Source organism: Perca fluviatilis, chromosome 6, assembly GCF_010015445.1.
Source record: "Perca fluviatilis chromosome 6, GENO_Pfluv_1.0, whole genome shotgun sequence".
Taxonomy (NCBI): Eukaryota; Metazoa; Chordata; class Actinopteri; order Perciformes; family Percidae; genus Perca; species Perca fluviatilis.
In genome coordinates this window covers 39,578,795-39,597,071 of record NC_053117.1, presented here as the reverse complement: position 1 = coordinate 39,597,071, position 18,277 = coordinate 39,578,795, and the positions used below count along the sequence as shown (strand labels likewise).

Here is an 18,277-nt window from a genome sequence, read left to right as displayed (position 1 = left end):
AATTTTTACTTACTTGCTTACTTACATACTTACTTATATATTTAGTCACTTACTTACTTACTTAATTATTCACTTACCTACTTACTTACATACTTACTTAGATACCTACCTTACTCACTTACATACCTACTTACTTACTTACATACTTACTTACATACCTACGTACTTACTTACATACTTACTTACTTACTTACTACATACTTAGATACCTACTTACTTACATACCTACTTACTTACATACTTACATACTTGCTTACTTACTTACTACATACTTAGATACCTACTTACTTACATACTTGCATACTTACATACATACCTACCTACTTACTTACATACTTACATACTTGCTTACTTACTTACTACATACTTAGATACCTACTTACTTACATACTTGCATACTTACATACATACCTACCTACTTACTTACATACTTGCTTACTTACTTACTTAATTACTTACTACATACTTAAATACCTACTTAGCCTACTTACCTACTTAGTTACGTACTTACTTACATAACTACTTACTTATTACATACCTACTTACTTACTTACTTAGGCTACATACCTACTTAATTACTTACTTACTTGCTTACTTACATACTTATATACCTACTTACTTACTTACATGCTTGCTTGCTTGCTCGCTCGCTCGTCTTCTAACAACCAGTGAAGAAAGTCTCTCTTGTGGCTCTTTAGGGCACGACGCAGCAAAAAAACAACAAGGAAAGGCAATTCCAGTGTTGGCCAGTTGCCTGAAGCTGACCAGCAGACTCGGTGTCACTAATAAATCTGCCTGAAACTGACCGGGATAATCATCCGTAAAGACGCAGAGCTAAAAAAGAAAAAGAAAAAAGAGGAAAACAGAAAAGAAGGCCGAGCTGGGGAAGAGTGATTGCTCTGTCATCCCCGACTGGGACTGGGAGCTGCGGTCCAAACCAGTGAGGTCATAGGCTAGCCTGAAGTTAGTGTTTTTCTTTAGCCTGCTGCCTTTTGGAAATATCCTTAGCAGATTTTCAGCTGTCATATATACTGCAGATAGCACATAAACACACTCCCTGCTCTTTCTATAGCTGCGTGGGTCTTTTGACTTTTGTTTTTCTCCCAGTTTCCACACTTGGCTTTGGATATTTTCTAATGTGTAAACTGAACATCTGTCGAGACATCGAGAACGCGTCAAAACAGTTGGAAAAAAGTAAAAAAAAACATCCCAAAAAAAAGCATCAAAAAAGTCGAGAAACGGTCAAAAATATAAAGACAAGCATCAAAACGTTGGAGAGTGACAAAAACACTTTGAAATACACTAGCCTTCCTGTAAAGAGCTACACCCCCTTTATGCTGTATTTTTGCACTGTTATTCATGTTTATTCTTTTTTATTTATTCATATATGCATATTGCACGTGTGTGTGAAGCACTTTATAACTGTGTGTTCTTAAGTGCTATATAAATACAATTTTACTTACTTACTTATTACATACTTACTTACATACTTACTTATTACATACTTACTTACATACTTACATACATACTTACTTACTTACTTACTTATTACATACTTACTTATTACATACATACTTATTACATACATACTTATTACATACTTACTTATTACATACTTACTTACTTACTTACATACATACTTACTTACTTACTTATTACATACTTACTTACATACTTACTTATTACATACTTACTTACTTACTTACTTACTTATTACATACTTACTTATTACATACATACTTATTACATACATACTTATTACATACACTTATTACATACATACTTATTACATACATACTTATTACATAACTTATTACATACATACTTATTACATAACTTACTTATTACATACACTTACTATTACATACTTACTTACATACATACTTACTTTACATACTTCACTTACTTATTACATACTTACTTACTTACTTATTACTTACTTACTTACTTATTACATACTTACTTACTTACTTATTACTTACTTACTTACATACTTACAGACTTACAGACTTACTTACTTACAGACTTACTTATTTACAGACTTACTTACTTACTTATTACATACTTACTTACTTACTTATTACATACATACTTATTACATACATACTTATTACATACTTACTTATTACATACATACTTATTACATACATACTTATTACATACTTATTACATACATACTTATTACATACTTACTTATTACATACTTACTTATTACATACTTACTTACATACATACTTACTTATTACATACTTACTTACTTATTACATACTTACTTACTTACTTATTACATACTTACTTACTTATTACATACTTACTTACTTACTTATTACATACTTACTTACTTATTACATACTTACTTACTTACTTATTACATACTTACTTACTTACTTATTACATACTTACTTACTTACTTATTACTTACTTACTTACATACTTACAGACTTACAGACTTACTTACTTACAGACCCACTTATTTACAGACTTACTTACTTACCTATTACATACTACTTACCACTTATTACATAATTTACTTACTATACCTATTACAACCCTTACTTCACACTACCACAGACCTACAACCTACTTACTTACAGACTTACTTACTCTATTTACAGACTTACTTACTTCACTTACTTACTTACTTCTACATACTTACTCTACTTCACTTACTTTGAAACAAAAAAAAAAAAAAAAAAAAAGGCCAAAAACAAAAAAAAAAAGATACTTGCTAGTCATTTTTTAAAACTTAAATGTAAAAATACCCTACTACTCTACAGAACTCTATTTACAGACATTACTACTATTACATACACTAACTTACTTATTACATACATACTTATTACATACATACTTATTACATACTTACTTATTACATACATACTTATTACATACATACTTATTACATACTTATTACATACATACTTATTACATACTTACTTATTACATACTTACTTATTACATACTTACTTACATACATACTTACTTATTACATACTTACTTACTTATTACATACTTACTTACTTACTTATTACTTACTTACTTACTTATTACATACTTACTTACTTACTTATTACTTACTTACTTACATACTTACAGACTTACAGACTTACTTACTTACAGACTTACTTATTTACAGACTTACTTACTTACTTATTACATACTTACTTACTTACTTATTACATACTTACTTACTTACTTATTACATACTTACTTACTTACATACTTACAGACTTACAGACTTACTTACTTACAGACTTACTTACTTATTTACAGACTTACTTACTTACTTGCTTACTTACTTACATATTTACTTACTTACTTACTTAGGCTACATACCTACTTAACTTTGAAATTTGAAAATAAGTGAAAGAAAAGCGTCCAAAAAGTCGATTAACCGGTTTGAGTCATTTTTTAAAACTTAAATGTGAATATTTTCTAGTTTCTTCACTCCTGTGTGACAGTAAACTGAATATATTTTGTCCCAGTTTCCACACCTGGCTTCACCCGAGGTCTGCTATTAACCCTCCTTAACAAAGGCCTTCTCTGTCATTGCGAAACAAAGCTGTTAAACTAGGTCTTTGCTCTCCAAACTCCCTTTTTCCCCGTCCTCCTCCGTTTGCCTGTGACGTTCTCCATCTTAAATAGTAGGTTTAAGTAGAAGGAGGTAACCCGGCAGGGGGGGGGGGGGGGTTGGAGGAGAAGCGGAGAAAGGGGGGGGGGGGCCCGGCTGGGGGCTCGGCCGCGGGGGGGTGAAAAAAAGAGACCGCCCCGGCCACCCCCAAAAAAAAAAGAAAAAAAACATGAAGGAAAAAAAGAAAAAAAATAAATAAAATAAATATTGACTCTCATATTGCGTCTTTTTTTCTCCTCCCCCCCTCCCCCCCCCCCCCCCTCTCCCCCCCCCCCCCTTTAACTTGGGCTTTGTTTATCTATGCTCTCTCTCGCTCTCTGTCTCTCTCTCTCGCTCTCTCGCTCCATCTGCCCAAAGGAATTTACTCCGACGTTGCCCCTCACTCTGCGAGGGACACGGACTATTTCATCATGGGTGTTTAGTTGATCTTGGCGCTAGTTTGGAGCTGTAGGATCCTGCTCGGCCCAGGCTGTAGGATCGGACACACACACACACACACACACACACACAGACACAGACACAGACATACACAGACAGACACAGACACACACACACACACACACACACACACACACACACACACACACAGACATACACAGACACACACATAGACACACACAGACACACACATAGACACACACACACAGACAAGCACACACACACACAAACAAGCACACACACACACACACACACACAGACAAGCACACACACACACACACACACACACACACACACACATAGACAAGTGCACACACACGCACCCAGACACACACACACACACACACACAGACAAGCACACACACAGACAAGCACACACACACAGACACACACAAGCACACACAGTAAGAAACACACACACACACACACACACACACACACACACACACACACAGACAAGCAAACACACAGACAAGCACACACACACACACAGACACACACAAGCACACACAGTAAGACACACACACACACACACACACAGACAAGCACAGACACACACAGACAGACACGCACACACACACACACACAGACAAGCACACACAGAAGACACACAAACACACACACAGACAAGCACACACACACACACACACACACACAGACACACACTCACTGAGGGTAAACTATAACTTAACTATAGTAAAGGTAAATTAAGCTAAAAACTGCATAGTTCCCCTTTAATTGGTTTGAGTTGATTTGTTTTTTATATGCTTGTTAAATGCGGGTTGTCTTTCATATTTTTCGAGCGGGGACAAATCTACATCTTCTAAATATTTTGGGGGGGGGGTCATATCAAGTCTACGCCCATGTGTGGGACCCTCGCTGGTGTAATGAGGCGTGGGGCTGAGTGTGTCAGGGTCAGGGACTGTCAGTGTTTGTCAGCGCTCTGGCAGAGGACGGGATCATTAAGGAGTCATTAGGGTGTGGACGTGTGCCTCCACCGCCTTTTTCGGGGGCCCCCGCTAATAGAGGATGGCAGAGAGGGTGGGGGAACTTGGCACCCCTGTCTCCTTTCTTTAGCCTCCGCTGATTAAGGAGGAGGATTTTGGGGATGATTCAGCTGAAACGCTGCCTGGGGGGGGGGGCAGGAGGAGAACGGTGTCTGACGAAATTAGCTGCAAAATGAATCGATAAATCGGTTTGAGTACATTTTTTTTTTTAAATACCAAAGTTAAACATTCTCAGATGTCCGCTTCTTAAATGTGAATATATTAGGCAGCAAAAACGGTGAATAAAACTTGAAAAAGCCACTTAAATATCGAAAAAAAAAAAAAGGGCCAAAAATCTGGGAAACAAATCGGTTTGCGTCATTTTTTTATGAATACAAAAGTAAAATATTCTCAGATTCCCGCTTCTTAAATGTGAATATTGTAGGCAGCAAAAACGGTGAATAAAACTTGAAAAAGCCACTTAAATATCAAAAAAAAAAATCTGGGAAAAAAATCGGTTTGCGTAATTTTTTTAATTCTTTTTAAGATTATTTTTGGGGTATTTTGGCCTTTATTGTGACAGCTCAGACATTAAAGGGGAAGAGAGAGGGGAAATGACATGCAGGAAACTGCAGCAGGTCGGAATCAAACCCGCGACCACTGCGTCAGGGACCCTCTATGTATCGGCGCGTGCTCTACCACTAGACCACCCAGCAGTGGCCGATCTAGACAATTTTTTACATGGGGTGGCAAAGGGGTGGCGAGAGGTCTTGGTAAGGTGGCAGGGGAAGACTGTACCTGGGAACCCCCATATGTAAACGCCCGGCTACGCCCTGAACTGCTACAACTGTTATTTCTAGTCATAGTCCCATTATCTTTATTCTTACTATAACTGCCACCGTTCATCATGCCAACTGCTATAATTATTATGAATCATAATTCTTTATATCTGTTTATACCATGGTCTGGGTGAATACTCGATTCTGATTGGCTGCAGGGTGTCCATTAAAAAGTGATGTAGGACACCTAGTAAAGGAGTTCGGTGAAACTGACTGTTTACTGTTCTAAATGAATGCGCTACATTAAATCAATAAGGAAATGTGGATTTATTATTTCCAAATCGTCCTCTGAACACCACAGGATGGCGCTAACACACACAGGCTGCAAGAAGTCAGTTCTACCATAGACATATATATATATATATATATATATATATATATATATATATATATATATATATATATATATATATATATATATATATATATATATTATGTCTATGAGTTCTACTGGCCCTCTGGACTGACTTTGTTTCACAGAGAATAACGTTATCTCACATCCCGTTCACTGTTCAGCTCGCTGACTAATACCTGGAACAATCATTCCCATCCATCAGGTTCTTATGTAATGCAAACGTTGTTCTCTCCACCAGGAATTAGAAAGGACCTTAGATACGACTTGCCTCCCTTAGCAACCGGAGATATTCATATAGTCCGCTCAGCTGGTAGAACCCTTCAGTTTAGCTACGAGCCAGAAAGCTAACGCTATGCTAGCAAGATCCAAAGTCAATAACATTGTGTACAGTTGGCAATCAGTAGAAATAATTTGACAGTATGTTGAACAACAAGACAAGCTAGCTATCAGCCATGTCACTGTCCCCAAAACAATATAACGACTTTTACGAAGAATTAGATCCGCGATGTGTAACGTTGTTGTCGGCTGCAGCGGCGCAGCCTGAAGCAGCGAGCTGAACAGTGAACGGGATGTGAGATAACGTTATTCTCTGTGAAACAAAGTCAGTCCAGAGGGCCAGTAGAACTCATAGACATATATATATATATATATATATATATATATATATATATATATATATATATATATATATACACATACACATATATTATGTCTATGGTAGAACTGACTTCTTGCAGCCTGTGTGTGTTAGCTCCATCCTGTGGTGTTCAGAGGACGAGTTGGAAATAATAAATCCACATTTCCTTTTTGATTTAATGTAGCGCATTCATTTAGAACAGTAAACAGTCAGTTTAGTCCTTTAGGAGGTGTCCTACATCACTTTTTAATGGACACCCTGCAGCCAATCAGAATCGAGTATTCACCCAGACCATGGTATAAGATCAAACAAATGCTATGATATGATAGCATTAGATAATCTATGTGTACATCTTTACATATCTAACCCTATAACACATACAACCGAATGGAAGTAGCCAAAAACTGAGAATGACATGACATGTTGAGCTACTGTACTGCAATTTATATGGAAGGAGAATAGAAATAAACCATATGGTGAGGTGACTTTTCTAGTAAAAGCACTACGAGACGTGTACAGTAGTGCCTGCTCCGTTCCCTGGCGGTGTGACCGGCTCCGCCGCGGCTCCGGGCCGGCTCTAACGGCACGTCCAGCCCGCTGTGCCGTAATGACACACGGGCTCGCCTCGGCCCAGTGGTTCAGAACTGCTCTACAGCAGCTCGCTTAGCCATGAATCATGGGAGATGGACGGCAGGCATCAGCCAATGGGCTGTGACCAGAACACTCGCTGTGTGTGTGGGTGTGGGTGTGGAGGAAAGCATTGTTGGAGGAACAGAGGAAACAAGGAAACATAGGAGCTGTAGGGGGGCTCTATAGAGAAACCTGTAGGGGGGCTCTATAGAGAAACCTGTAGGGGGGCTCTATAGAGAAACCTGTAGGGGGGACTCTATAGAGAAACCTGTAGGGGGGTTCTATAGAGAAACCTGTAGGGGGACTCTATAGAGAAACCTGTAGGGGGTTCTATAGAGAAACCTGTAGGGGGCTCTATAGAGAAACCTGTAGGGGGGCTCTATAGAAAACCTGTAGGGGGTTTCTAGAGAAACCTGTAGGGGACTCTATAGAGAAACCTGTAGGGGGCTCTATAGAGAAACCTGTAGGGCTCTATAGAGAAACCTGTAGGGGGGTTCTATAGAGAAACCTGTAGGGGGGCTCTATAGAGAAACCTGTAGGGGGGCTCTATAGAGAAACCTGTAGGGGGGTTCTATAGAGAAACCTGTAGGGGGGCTCTATAGAGAAACCTGTAAGGGGGGTTCTATAGAGAAACCTGTAGGGGGGACTCTATAGAGAAACCTGTAGGGGGGGACTCTATAGAGAAACCTGTAGGGGGGGCTCTATAGAGAAACCTGCGAGAAAACAGCCAAGAAATGGCCCAAACTGCATAGCGCCCCTTTAAACTGCCTTTTGAGATTAAAGGATCTAGATTAAAATTGCTGCCGCAGCACATGTTCATCAGTTATTGTCAGCAGATATGCTTTTATACGTGTGCATGTGAGAGAGAGCACATGTGAACATGTGGTTAGGTCTAACATTGAGCCCGGCTATGATGTGTGCTTGTGCAGGTTGCAGTGTAACGGAGTATGTATCGACTCTCTATGTCCTGCAACACACCGTTGACCCAGAACATGCAGCGCTGTGTGTGCACGCGCAGAAACATCAAGCTTCACAAACATGCATTTCCTCCGTGTGTGTGTGTGTGTGTATGCACATGTATGCAGACGTGTGTGTGTGTGTGTGTGTGTGTGTGTGTGTGTGTGTGTGCGCGGTGTGCATTTGCTGCATTGGAGGTGACGCAGCGTTGTGTCTCCCCCAGTGGAGCATTTGGAAGGCTGTCAGAGAGATGAATGACTGCTGGTATATCGACTACTGCTCTCTGCTCCCTCCCTCCTTCCCTCCTTCTTCAGTGCCCCATGCTCCATTTCTCTCCCCCCCCCCTCCATCCCACATCACCTCTGCTTCCTTTCTTTATTTCTCTTCCATCTCACCCCTTCCCCACACTTCTTCATCTAAATTTTTTCTCCTCCTTATCCCTGTTTGTCTTATTCTCTCTCCATTTTACAGAACCGCTAGTCTCTCATTGCCAGCTCTATCTCCACAGCGCTGTGGAGTGAAGGTCTGGCTACACCACAGATGCATTCTGGGATAGGAGGAAAGAAACGCTCTGGGTTGTTTGCATTTCTTTAAACCAATCCCAACGGTCTTGTTGAACCATCCACATGTTCTTCAAGGCTCGCCCTTTTCAGCGTGTAGCTCGAAGATTGTTGTTTAGAGCTGGGCAATATATCGATATTATATCGATATCGTGATATGAGACTAGATATCGTCTTAGATTTTGGATTTCGTAATATGGCATAAGTGTCTTTTCCTGGTTTTAAAGGCTGCATTACAGTAAAGTGATGTCCTAACTTTACTTACCAGACTGTTCTAGCTGTTCTATTATTTGCCTTTACCCCACTTAGTCATTATATCCACATTACTGATGATTATTTATCAAAAATCTCATTGTGTAAATATTTTGTGAAAGCACCAACAGTCTACAATATCGTTGCGGTATCGATATCGAGGTATTTGGTCAAAAATATCGTGATATTTGGATTTTCTCCGTATCGCCCAGCCCTATTGTTGTCGTTTCCCGCGGCGAAGGGATTCTGAGAGCGGAAATTGACGGCTTTATCCTGGAAATGTACTTCCGTTGATCCAGACTACAGTACCTCAGACCATGTCACCATATTGTGTGGCCTTTATAAAGAGCAGACACAATCCACTTTGATATCGAGGGTTTGGGATTTTTCATTTATTTTATTGGGTCTACAAAGCTGAGTGCCGTATGGACTCCTACCTCTACCGATCAAAGCGTCGATACACGAGCACCCCAAGCCCTGCAGATAATGCTACTGTAACAAGACCTTAATCTAAAGTCTGCAGTGCCACGCGTGGATTGACCTGCTCACAGCTGGGGAGTTGAGTAATTTGTCTTGAATATTACACCTTGTCTATCTTTTCGCTCCCTCGCCGATCCAATCAAGGGCGATACAGAGGGACAGATTAGATAACAAATAAACAGTGACACGGTCACAGGAGACCCCTTTGCTTCCTGATAGGCTGCCGCGGAGCACTGTATGATTATAGATGACAACCGACAGACACGGAGAGAGTGTTCATCGGGCGCCACAGGACCCCGAGCACGCCGCGGAGATTTCAATCATTAGGAAAATCAAAAGTCCGATCATTAATCTTGGCAGAGGGGTTGGATGTCACGCGGCGAGAGGGATGAGGAGGGAACTTGCCGACTCGTCTTCCCTAGATAATGGCTCACGACTAGGGTTGGGTACCGTTTGGATTTTTTTATTTGGATTCTGATGCCGAAACCGGTACTTTTAAAACGATTCCGATTCCTAAACCGATTCCTTTAAAATGACGTCAAAGAAAGGCTCTTTTATAGAGGTTTTTTGGGATTGAAAATGATTTCAATTTAACAATATATTAACGTTTTAAAGTACTTAAATATATAATAAGTAAACCTAAGTCACCTAACACACAACTACCATCATCTAACAATAAATAACAGTTACACTATTAACAAGTATTTGTATTTTGTAATAAATGTTGAGTTGGTATGCTAAGTAAACCAGCTTCAAACTTTAGCAGTTCCTTTGCAGAAAAATGACTATATTTGCCTTCTTTGGCAAGATACTACACCTTTCCTGACTTATGGCATGTCCTGCACAGGAGAAACCTCTCTCAGACGGTGTCCAAGAGGTCTGTACACACCCAGGTAGGAGTTTGAAAGGGCAGACAATTTGGGGAGGCTGTCCCGCCTCCCCCACCACCAGGCTACATGGTCTTGTCCTGAACGATAGACTAGCAGAGCAAGTGTAGTATGTTTACTAGCGATCCCGTGCAGCGAATGGTTAATATGCTGTCACGTCCGTTTTGGTGAGCCCAGAGGGAAAATATGGCATTTTAAAAGTAGGCTACATTTACGGTAGCTAGCTAACTAACTTGCCTAACAGTGCCTAACAGTGCCTGATTTGTTGCTAGAAGCTAACAACATAGCTGAACTTTGGCCTACTTTAGCATATAAACATTAGCTCACTAAGAACCTGGGGACCACAATCCCAAACTGGCAGTTAGATTTTCTGTGTACTGAATTGTTGACCTAAAGTAAACTTCTTTGACTTTTATGAACATCATGTCTTTATTTAAATATTAGTTTTTCTAAAATTATAGTTTAAAAAAATCCCAATATATCGCCTTACGCACAGTATCGAAATACATTGCAGTATATTGAATCGTGACCCATGTATCGTGATACGTATCGCATCGCCAGATTCTTGCCAATACACAGCCCTACTATCCCTGTATGGATGTGGTATGATTTCTATCTTTGTTGTTGCTCAGGTTAAACTTTTTGTGAAACATGAACAAACAATGAACGCTGTAGAACATTCTTTTACGATCCAGTTTGACTGTGAGTCATAACGGAAAAAGATCAAACGTAAACTACTTAGAAAAGTAGATTTTCTTCGGGGATAAATAACGTGGTATCAGATCGGTGCATAAACTCCTGATACCAGCATTTTATGAGGTATCCGATACTGGTATCGTATTGGAACATCTCTAATTACGATATTTTAAATTGAAGACGATGTCTAGCCTCATATATATATATATATATATATATATATATATATACAGTACAGGCCAAAAGTTTGGACACACCTTCTCATTCAATGGTTTTTTTTTATTTTCATGACTGTTTACATTATGATTACATTACAGGCATCAAAACTATGAATGAACACAATAAGGAATTATATAATGTTACAAAAAGTGTGAAATAACTGAAAACATGTCTTATATTTTAGATTCTTCAAAGTACCAACCTTTGCTTTTTTTATTAATATTATTATTATTATTATTATATTTACATTGCTTTTTTTGATAACTCTGCAAACCCTTGGTGTTCTCTCAATGAGCTTCATGAGGTAGTCACCTGAAATGGTTTTACCTTCACAGGTGTGCTTTGTCAGGGTTAATTAGTGGAAGTTTTTCCCTTATTAATAAAAAGCAAAGGGTGGCTACTTTGAGGAATCCAAAATATAAGACATGTTTTCAGTTATTTCACACTTTTTTGTTAAGTACATAATTCCATATGTGTTCATTCATAGTTTTGATGCCTTCAGTGAGAATCTACAATGTAAATAGTCATGAAAATAAAAAGGAAACGCATTGAATGAGAAGGTGTGTCCAAACTTTTGCCCTGTACTGTATATATATATATATATATATATGTCGATATAATATTGATATATTGCCCAGCCCTATGGCAACCTAGGTGTTCTTCACCGGTGACTTAAGACGCATCAGAGTCCAGACCATAGACCGTATATATAAAGGACCAACAGACCCCATGTCTCTGGACCAGAGACGAGTGAAGGATATTAGAAGTCTCTTTCCCGGTGCTGGCTGAGCGTTACTGAGCAGCCTCCAACTGAGCTTGAAGACGTAGATGTGACGTGAGCAACCTGTCTGAAAGTGTGAAGTCTTCTGGTAGCTGTGCCGAGAGAAATCTCAATCATCCCAATCTTACAGAGACGGAGAGCGTAGGTATATGGAAGGAGATAACATGGACACAGGCTAATTACTGATCACTAACATGCTAGTTAACATTAGTAATTAAACTTAAACAGCTCATGTAAGTCAAAACTGCCTGTGAGCGTCTCCTGTACTATACGGTAATTTTTTTTATAAAAGCGTCTGCTACGGAGCCATAACGTGAGGTACAAGGTAATGGAGCCTTTTATACATTGTCGTGTTTCTTTAGAAATAAACAACAGACAAATAGAGTCTTTAAACGCTTCAGATGTAAAGTTATTCTCTGTCAAAGTGACGTCAGAATGAATGGGAGTTAATGGGATGCTAACGGGAGGTGATGGCTTTGTAGCATCAAAATGGCGCCATAGGAGGTTCGAGTTCTGAAGCAAAGGTTACCCCCTTGGTCCAGGCTCGGGGTCTGCTAAACCTAGCCCTCCCTCCCTCCTCCTCCTCCTCCTCCTCCTCCTCCTCCTCCTCCTCCTCCTCCTCCTCCTCCGTTCCGGTGTGCGTCCAGCGCGGCCCTCATCCAGAGAGCCATTTAAAGCTCTGCCACTGCATTCCCTTTCTCCATCCCAATCGATAGCGAAGCTGTCAGCAAGACGAATGGAAGCTTTAGGAAGTCCATTTTAATGAAGGAGAAGGAGCGAGGGAAAGAGAGAGGTACTTGGAAGAAGAGGGGAGGGTGGAGCGGTGGGAGGAGAAAAAGGGAGAGCCACCGAAGGTAGTTATGAAGGGAAGGAAGGAAAAGGCCGAGAGTGAAAAGGAATGTGTGTATGTGTTTATTGAACGTGTGTGCAGAATGATGTGTGTAATAGTGTCTCCGGTGCCGAGGGGCCGGGGTTGATTTAGCTACAGTGAGACCTATTTCCAGCTCTGCGGTGTGAAATGGCTCCTTAGCTACAGTAACTCGTAACGCACAGGCCAACACAGAAACCTATATTAGTGGACCGAGGGGGATTTCATCTGGCCGGCACACCGACACCACATCAAGTCCTCTGGCTCGTGAATCTTGCCAGCAGCTCTGGGGTGAAAAGATATTGTTGTGACAAGAGAGAGAGAGAGAGAGCTACACATCCAAGGCAACTCCCCGCACAACTGCCCTCTCAGCGCACAGGCTGGCTCGGCTCGCAGCCAAACATTTGTGTACATTTGCATTTAGAAACACGAGATGTCCTCTGGAGCGGACGTTTAACTTTGATAGAGTGGGGGGGGGGGGATATATGCTTGGACCCATCTGAAAAGTGTGTGTTGGGTCTGCACGATATGAGGAAAATATGTGATAACCAGGTGTTTAAATTAACTCTTTTCATGACCAGCCAATAGATTTTTAAAGCTACCAGCCAATAGATTTTTAAAGCTACCAGCCAATAGATTTTTAAAGCTACCAGCCAATAGATTTTTAAAGCTACCAGCCAATAGATTTTTAAAGCCACCAGCCAATAGATTTTTTTTCCACTAGCCAAATCTTTACTAATTACATTAAATTTGAAGTTACCCACCGATACCCCCACCCGCTAGTAGGGATGTAACGGTATGAAAATTTAACCTCACGGTTATAGTGACCAAAATTATCACGGTTTTTGGTATTATCGCAGTATTTTTAAAAGATGTGTTCAGTATGTTCAGAAAGCACTGATAGGCCTACACAAGCTGAAATAGTTTCAAAAAGTGTAATAGTGTTTATTAAATTACAAAAATATAGGCAAAACCTTATCAAAAGTGCAACTTTTAACATGAAAGGAACAAGGGTACAGCAGTAAACAGCTGATTTAGCAACTTCAGGAGACTCGGATGAAGCTGGGAAGGATTAAACACACGGTTTCCACACCGTGATCCACGGCGATAATAATGATATTTAAAATGAAAACGGTAATTGTTATAGTCAACATTTTTATCATGGTTTACCGTTACACCGGTAATCGTTACATCCCTAGTCGCTAGACACGTAGCCAATGGTCGTATGGCACTTCACAACATGGTGTTGCCAGATAAAGATTAAGTTTCCGAGCCAAACACCGCCCAAATTGGCGGAAAACCAATCTGGCGACACTGAGTAGTCGCATCGTTTCTGCAGCGTGCCAATTTAAACAGACGCGGATGTATTTGATTAATTCGCAATCTGCCGAATTGGCTAGCAGCTTTACACTGTTACCCGCCAAAGTTAATTTTTGACAAATGCTTGCTCTTTGGGGGGGAATTGTGGGGAAATGTTGGGTCTTTCTAAATTATAGAGTGTGGTCTAGACCTATTCTATCTGTAGATACCTGAGATAACTCCTGTTGTGATTTGACACTATAACAAATTGAATTCAATTGAATTGAATTTCCAACATTCTTTTATTGAACAAATTGAACATCGAATTGAATATAAAAAGAATGCCGGTTACATTTTAAAGGGCAGTTTTCTACTAACGTTTTTCTATCTTCTTTCAACTAACACAAAAAATCTCTGAGTAACTTTCGAGATATGTCGCAGCCTTTTAAAATGTGTTCATTGTGCCAGTTGATATTGCGATGACGATTAAAAAAAACGATATATTGTGCAGCCCTAGCATGTGTATTTTGATTCGTGGGGGTGGTGTGTAGAATGGTCTTGATGAAACGATTAAACAAAGTATAAATGTAATGCAACTTTAAAGAAAAGTACAGAATGGAGGATGGAGAACGTAATTCTCACTGAAGTTAACCCCCCGAGGCACCTCTGATTCATAACTTAATAACTTTATAATAGTAACCAGTAGAAACATACCGTCTCTTGGAGCTAAAAGCTAACAGTCGCCCCGATCTGCTGATGTCTTTGGTGTCTTCGTAGCCCTTACAGAAGGTTTTGTATCCAGCCTGGAAATCCAGAGTTTTTCGAGGTCTTTGTGCCATTAATCCATACTGTTACATCCAAGATTGATACACTGTATGTAAGAAATGTAAATAGTTTGTCCTTTATATGAGTTATAATGTTCATTATGTTATTATATATAATATATAACTGTTTTAGACAACACAAATGCGTGTGTAGCATTGCTGTGTGTGTGTGAGATATCACTAAATATGACATTATTATTTTGAGTATTGGCATAAGTGAATGTCATAAGGATTTAAATGTAGATATTCTGTCCACTGTATAAATTACAATGTTTATTCTTTCACTGTTTGACTCCTAATACATATGAGAACTGATTAGGGGAGGAGATTGGCTTAGCTTTTATTGCTGTGTGTGTGAAATCAATACATATCTGTGAGATTCATGTTCCCTTTTATTTATTTGTCTTTATGGTCCTACAACTTTTTTTAACATTCAAGTCACCTCACTGCAGCACAAATTATTCTAATTGCTCGGTTTTTCCTGAAAAGAAATGATGTTCATAGATTGCCTATGGACAACAGGGTTGATGTTTTACAAGCTTTTATAGAAAATAAAACCAGACGGACCAGAGGTTGTCAAAAACCCTTTAGGGCTCTCAGCGTGGTGCTCGCTTTGATCTTTTCTTCCTAATAGCTTGATAGAGTAGGACGTAAATTGTAGGAATATTGTTTCTCTTATTTGAAATTGTCTGTTATTGTATTGTGCACTTGTTTGTGGTAACGACGTGGGGGTAGGACTTGACAAGGCTTGTTCCTATCCTTGTTCAAAGGGGTCTAGAGTAGGGTTGGGCGATATGGACAAAATCAAATATCACAATATTTTTGACTAAATACTTCTATCAATACCGCAAAGATATTGTAATGTTGACTATTGGTGCTTTCACAAAATATTTACACAATTAAATGTTTGATAAATAATCATCAGTAATGTGGATATAATGACTAAGTGGGGTAAAGGCAAATAATAGAACAGCTAGAACAGTCTGGTAAGTTCAGAAAAGTACATCACTTTACTGTAACGCAGCCTTTAAAACCAGGAAAAGACCACACTTATGCCATATTACGATATTACAATATCCCAAATCTAAGACGATATCTAGTCTCATATCATGATATCAAAATAAAATATCAATATTTTGCCAAGCTCTAGTCTAGAGTGTACTATGTTGATTTTATTTATTTTTTTAATTGGTCGAAATAAAGATTAACTTGGGATTGTGTCGATGTTGTAGTTGCTGTTGATCGGCATTCTGAGCTGATTTCCCTTTCCCTTTAGGTCGACATGCAGAAAAAAGGCTGCATGCTAATTGGTGATTAGCAGCTGAGGTCAGAGGTCAGCGTGGTGTAGCGCAACAATCTGCTCCAGGCAAAATCACTGTTTTCACTCATCGGAGCAATTACTGGCCCTGATCAGTCAGTGCGACTGAGGAGCTGATTGTCGATTTATGCATATAGCCAAACACCTTCCCTACTCAGCCGGCGCTCTTCACATCCAGAGCCACGAGCAGGGTTGGGTACCAACAGTGCTAAAGCCAGTGGTGTAGTCTACGTGATACGCAGGTATACGCAGTATACCCACTAGGAAAAGGTCAAGGATTCCGGTATACCCGCTTACAAAAGCGCCAGGATAACGTAACGTAACAGCGATTGTTTTCGTGACAGAACTTTCATACTTTTGTTCATAAATTCTCCCCGTCTGTGTTGTTGAGTTGCATGGGAACGACACAGTTGCTCGGCGCTCGTTCTCTGCACAAATTTGAAATGAACTAACTTGAATCACTAAAGGAGATAACCGTATGAAACGAAAGTGAATTTAAACTACACTCTCTGTGTTTTTGGTCAGCCTGCCCCTGAAGCTATACTGCCCCCTTAGAGTGACGCTGAAGCAGACGTTATAGAAACCACAGGAAATGAGCCAGATGAGGCTGAGGCTTTACGTGGTAACGTTAAAAAAAAAACATATGGGGTTGTCGCTCTGGGACTCACAGTATACTCGCTGCAAAAAACTAGATTACACCGCTGGCTAAAACGGCACCGGTGCCTTAACGACCGATACCCAACCCTAGCGATGAAAGTTATAGACGAAGCCACGTTTACTACTTTCTGTCCTTCTGTTTTAAGGAGTAAGCCAAGCTGGTACTGTGTTACCTCAGATAGGGACCATTGTGTTGTTGTTTTTTTAATTTATGCCCTAAAGCAGGTGTCTGCACAACACGTTCTCACTCCCATCGCGTCAGAAAGCTCGGTCAGGGGCCTTTGGCGTTTGTTGTTGACGCAGAAAGTCTCCTTTAGCGTTATTTAAAGGTGCCCTGCCACACGTATTTCATGACTTTGTGGTAATGTCTGAAGGTCTACCATGGATTCATTCACTTGGTTACCTTGTTTCAAGCCATTCTAGCGTGGTATAGAAAGCCTGCAGGAAGACTCAGCTCGATTTCTGCCAGTTCCCATTAATATTCAACAAGCTAAGCTGTTTGAATCTGATTGGCTAACAGCTAGCCAATGAGAGCCTGGCTGTCAGAATCCTTTACCCAGCCCAACTGGGCGAGCTCATGAATAGTAATGAGCTCAGGCAGTATGATGTCAGACTGACCAGCTTTTGTGATTGGTCTGATTTCTCTTCTTATTTCTGTTCAGTGGCTAGAGCTGACAGAGGAGGTAGCAGTTAATTTTCACATTCACCACATAACACACACACATATGGACCTGACATATTTAAAAAAAATAAAAAATGGTTTTGTATGGCAGGGCCCCATTAAGGAGCTACTGTATGTTCATTCTCAGGGTGCAGTATATTTTGTGCGTCCTCCCTTTTCTCTGAATCAGGATGCATTGTGAAGAAAAGCCCTTCCTCCTTTCCCAGCTCTTTAAAGAGTGAAGTCAGAGATAGGAACCAGATTAGGCCTCACTACTCGCACTACTAAAAATAAGTAAAATG

General features: G+C 39.8%; 1 protein-coding gene and 1 long non-coding RNA gene across 2 annotated transcripts in view; one reads left to right on the top strand and one right to left on the bottom strand.

Annotated features, from left to right (window-relative positions):
- Positions 1-919, bottom strand: part of LOC120560408 — a 6,769-nt gene extending 5,850 nt beyond the window's left edge. Inside the window, exon 1 of the long non-coding RNA XR_005639480.1 lies at positions 628-919. This is a non-coding gene — a long non-coding RNA (uncharacterized LOC120560408). The remainder of the gene's footprint in view (positions 1-627) is intronic.
- Positions 1-18,277, top strand: part of LOC120560407 (tetratricopeptide repeat protein 28-like) — a 391,494-nt gene that overhangs the window by 244,355 nt on the left and 128,862 nt on the right. The window lies entirely within an intron of this gene.